The following is a 5,806-nucleotide window of genomic DNA, read 5'->3' on the forward strand; positions in this document are numbered from 1 at the left end:
ACCACGCTGGGGTTACAGATGTTTTCTTTCTGTCATTTCCTGAGTGTCCCCCCACAAGACTGATATTCCAGTGGGCCAGTAAATGGCCCAGAGATGAACCCCTCTGGAGACTTTGTAAGGGAATGACTTCGGCTTTGCTGAACCTTAACAACTACTTATAGAGTGAACTGTAATTACAGACTGATGGGTTAGTACATTACCTCAGATGGGACAGTGAGCACACATGCCATTATGGTCTTTATGTTGAAGAGGCACATAAAGGGTGACCTATAGAATGCAGCCTATTCAGCAGGCCGGCTACTAGCTCACACAAGTTCATAATTCAGTGTTCTGAATCTGGGGAATACTCAGGAGCATGGTGTGCCATGGACTTAATTATAAGCCCAGTATGACAGGCAGGCAAGCTCCCTGGTCATCCCTACATTTTCTCCTATAGTTGTCACCCTAATTCATTATTCGTTCCTGCAAGCAGAGCTACCTGATCAAGGAGCAGAATGTCCAAAACCTTACAACTAAAGAGATAGTAAATTGGGTATGCAAATTAGAAGTGTTGTGAAAGCAAAGACAGTTATCTGTGTGTGGGAATGGTGTCATTTCAAACTTCAGAATCTCCTCTGTTAGGACTCATATGTTACAAGAAGTTTTTTCTGCCAGCTGAGTCAGCCCCAAATAACATGCAGAGATGCTGTGTTAGATATAAAGCTGTTGGCCTGTTCCTAGTGTTTCTTACTGGCTAGCTCTGTCTTAAATATTAACCCATTTCTAAGTGTTACCATGTGGTCTTATCTTACTGGAGTGAGGGTCCGGACCTTCTTCTCTTAAGTCCCTACATCTTGACTCCCCTCCATTATGTCTCCCAGAATCCTCCTTGTCTTTTAGTCCCACCTATCTTGTTTTCCTATTGGCCAACAGGGCTTTAGTCATTACCCAATAAGAGAAACATATTTACAGAATGACATCTCCCATCACTCATATCAAGAAATATGTTGAAGGTATTAGCAAACATTGATGGCCAGGTCATCTGACCTTCACCCCTGATAAAAAGGGAGGGTTAGGTACCAATGCCCAATACATCTCAGGATTGGCATTATTTGACTTAGTGCAGTATGCAAACACACAAGCAGGCTACAAGCTTGCTGCCTGCGCTGGAAGCTGCTCGGTTTCTTCTGCTTCATTGCCCATATCAGCCATCTGGGTCTGGTGAGCTGAGAAATTCAGATGTGCTGAATTTTCTGGAGAGACACAAGTGAAACCTCTCCCACTGATAAGTAACGGTGCTGGTGATTACCATTTAACTGTTATTACATCTTTTCATGTCCCCAGAGGCAACCACAGAGGCCCTGACAAAGATACCCAATGATAGTGAGCTGTAGTATTTCTACTGTCATCTGTTTTCAAAAACCTTGAAGTAAATCATGCCATATTAAATTTATGAGATGGTGAGGGTGAGGCTTCTTCAGACACTCTGTTTATCAATTTGTTACTCGAGTTGTTTTGTGTTCTCTCCACTAGAGATTGACTTTGGGGATTATAAGGATCCCAGTAAATTCCCTTGGAGACAAAATTATTATTATTATTTGATTTTTCGAGACAGGGTTTCTCTGTAGCTTTGAAACCTGTCCTGGAACTTTCTCTGTGGACCAGGCTCACACTCACAGAGATTTGCCTGCCCCTGCCTCTGCCTCCCGAGTGCTGGGATTAAAGGCTTGCCACACTACTACCCAGTGACAAAATTGTTTAAAAGCAGATATTATTTATCCTTGTCAGAGGCAGTTGAGAAACTTCCTCTAATTTACTAGAATCACACCAAGCAAGCCAAAAATCATGCATATACTGAGCAAATACAATAGAGAGTTTATTTAGCAGAGAACCTAAAGCCTGGAACATGATATTGAGACATAGTAGGGACATTTTTCATCATTTGAGGCAACACTTTCCAATATTGTCTTTGAGCAGGATGTGCGTTTTTGACACAAGTATAGAAAAAACAAACCTTTCCAAGACTAGAATATATGTATTAATAGAGATGGCAGTGCCTAATGGGAGACCAGGCTGTAAAGACCCCATCTGTAAAAGTCATGTAATAATCCATTTCCTTTAGCTTTTTTCATTATTTGGCCTCAGAGCAGCTCTGTTGATCTCACATGCCTGTAAACCATATACACATGTAGTTAGAAGAGCAATGTTCCCAAATTTATCCTTGTCTTAATCCCACGATTTTGCATATGAGTTAAATTAAATAGTAATCTGACTTTGCAGATATGATTAAACACCATGAGATGGAGAGATTCTTCTGAATCAAGTAGATGGTCTAATCTGATCATGGGGTTCCACAACAGAAAAGAAAAGGCGTCAAAGAAACAGTAAATTTTAGTTCAGTAAGGTCTCTTCTGAACCTCTGGCCTTCAGACTGCAATAAAGGTTTATGTTATTATTGTTCTAAGCCTATTCATACATTATTGAGATGCATTTCTTCGTTTATCACCTGTATGAATGTTTAAGTGCATGCACGTATGTACACCATTTGCATATCTAGTGCCTGCAGAGGTCTGAAGATGGCACTGAATCACCTGGAATTTGATTTAGGGATAGTAGGGAATATCATCGGGTGTTGAGAGCCATATGTGGGCCCTCTGCAAGAGCAGCTAGTGTTGTTAGCTGCTGAACTTTCTCTCCAGTCCCTCAGTGAAATTTTGCACTATTATGAACCTGGGTGTATTTTGTTGATGTGATTTCTCTTTTGTAGACAGAGTCTCTGTGTGTAGCAGTAGCTGATCTGGAACTTGTCATGCCGTCCTAGCCAGCCTCTATCTCATAGAGATATTCCTGCTTCTGCTCCTCTGGAGCTGAGATACACAGCCTATAAAACTTCTATAGTATGGATTTGTATATTTCCTAAAATTTATCCAGTAACTCCATCTGAACAATGCTAGAGGCACCCTGAAGGTGTCTAGGTGCTGTGGCTCTCACGGATGCTGCCTTGCATGACAGAAGCATACATACTGTTTACCACTAGCTGGGAACACAGTAAACTCACATTTCATATCCTTCAATCAGTGGGGAGTTGTATTGACTGTGAGAAGATGGCTTGAACAGCTGTCACCTGTAGGTGGCAGCAGTGTCACCAGGAGGTTACCATAGATCTCAGGATTTTCATCTTCAGCACGCCAATACTGGAAGGCAAACAGAGCTTTACTGAGACTGGTAAAATATATTCATGGTTAAATTTGCCAGTAATACTGCCATATTAGATCCGTTTTGCACATGAAGAAATCCTGTGACTGGGACTACAAAATTTATCAAGGTATGGCTTAGAAATAGAGTAATCTAAATGTCCTTTGGATGTCATTTAGAAGCTGTTTTTTATATGAATATTAATCAGGCAGGCAAGACTGTCAATAAGATTTCTTTTCTTGAATTAATATTGCAATGTTGCAGTTTCCTTGAATCAGTAAATCCTACAGGGAAGGTAGGAAGCTTGGAAGTGAACAACTCAAAATAGCCCAGAAAATCCCTGAAACGGACCAGATTCCCTAGACAACTCCCTTCCCAAAAGTGTTTACAGTGAGGGCTTCTGAGAGTCACAATCAGACAAGCCAAGTTGTCTGGAGGAAGCAGAGACAAACAGAATTATCTGGAAGGCTGATAGTTCAACTGTGCCACTATCAAAGGACACAATGGTTGTCTGAATGGTAATAGTCCTCATGGATCCTCAGTGGAGGAAAATGTTGCAGAAGGATCAAGTGGTATCTCCTTGTTAGAGGATGTATATTTTATTGGAGGAGTTGTGTCTCGTAGGAGGTGGTCTGTCACTGGTTTTGGGGGCTTTAATAAGCCCACCCCACTCCCAGTTAACTCTCTTGCTTTGTGGTTGTTTTCTGGTCTTGTAAGCTCTTCAGCCACTACTCTAGTGTCATGCCTACCTGCCTATTGTCATGGACTCATCCTCTGAAACTGTAAACAAGATCCCAATAAACTCTCCTGAAATTTCACTTGGAGTCTCTTCCCAGAAAAAAAAAAAAAAAAAAAAAAAAAAAGTAAGTGGACTTCCTTTAGGCTTTGCTGTGTGTCCCAGGGTTCTAGGTCTTGTGAGTATCACCATGCTGGGGTGGGTTTTGGTGATGTGATGCATCTGTCTTTGAGTCATTTCTGCTCTGGTTAGAAATACCTCATACACATTTGGGTAAATAACCCCAATAAAAGACACTGGTGCAATAAGTTAGATTTTGGTGATATCTGTGCTTCGGTCTGTCATGTGTCCCCTTAAGAGGGTACATGTGTGTCTTGCATCATCCCAGGAAAGTCTGTCTCCCAACAACCACATACACAGTATAATTATATAAAGTCATTTATTATTGTGAATATTCAAAGAAAAAAATCCTTTCTGCATAAGGAACTCAGTTGAATATAACCCAGTGAGAGGTCTCACAGTCACAATCCTGAGACCCTACCTTCCTTATAGAGATGATTTGAAAACTCATGTGTTTGACACACTGTTGTGATCTCTGAGAATACAGAAGTGAATTGCACAGAAGGCATTCCTATTAATTTCCTGGAAGTAAAATGGACAACAAAGCAAAAGGGGCTAGATGCAGTAGGAGAAGAGAACCGAGCAAACTATTTTCCTGAATGGCATGTGCTTGCATTTATGTAACAATGACTACACAGACTCAAAACAGACACAGTTTATCTTATTATTTCTTAAGGACAGCTTGCTGGGGTTGGTTTTCTCCTTTCATTATGTGAATCCAGGTGCAGAACTCAGGTTGTCAGGCGTAGTGACAAGTGTCTTTATCTTCTGAGCCATGTTGCTGGCCCTGAGCATATACTTTAATAAAGGGCTGTGTGGTGATGCATAGCTGTAATTCTAGCCATCTGTGTATCACAGAGACCTTTTTACAAAATAAAAATTTACAAAGGGGTGTGGTGCTACAGATTAATACGACATGCTTGCCAGGCAAGAATAACTGGTTCAATCTATTTATCAATAAAGTAGGTGACATAACTAAGGCATGTTCTTTTGTCCCTTTGGAGGTTCATCAATAAGTGTCATTAATGATCCAACAGAAACTAAAATATTTTGTTCTTCCAGTTCAACAATATGAAAACTATTGTAACATAAGGTATCAAATGCTTAAAAAGTTTCAGCAATTAACTGTCTCTTGACTTTAAATGAATCTAAAAAGTAATTTAAATGGCACACTGGTATGAATTATCAAAAAATTAAATCAAGAAAATGAAATGACAAAGCTTACAATATGTACATAGTCCACTGTAATTTAAAAATGTTATGTGAGAAATAAAGTCCAAACCATTTTGACAAACATTTTTGATGAATTACATTACAGAGTATAAAATATAGGTTTTAACTTGTCTAGAGCTCCTTGCATATTGGTCATGAGTTTGTAAAAGAATAAGAACCGTGTTGCCAAAAATATTTGGAGGGTACAGTCCACGCATCATGTTTCTTGTGATTTTTGAATTATTTCCAGTTTTCAGTCACCCCACATTTCGTTGTCCTATTCATTCCAAATAAGAACTAATGAAAATTTGATTACTGGTCATAAAAGTGGAGGTCACTAATATTGATGTGATTATGTTTTAGCTTTCAAGATATGAGCACCAACTCATACCTTAACAACTAATTAGTATAGAACCATTCATTGTATCCCAAGCACACACGTGAATAGTGCTCAAAAGATTGTTTTCGTCTTAGATGTTACCATGAATTGTGAATTAATTTTGATAATGATTTTTGGAGACCAAGAATGAAGCAGCAACTGTAGCATAGTATGTTGCAGGTTCA

The sequence above is a fragment of the Phodopus roborovskii genome, unplaced genomic scaffold (assembly GCF_943737965.1).
Source record: "Phodopus roborovskii unplaced genomic scaffold, PHOROB, whole genome shotgun sequence".
NCBI lineage: Eukaryota > Metazoa > Chordata > Mammalia > Rodentia > Cricetidae > Phodopus > Phodopus roborovskii.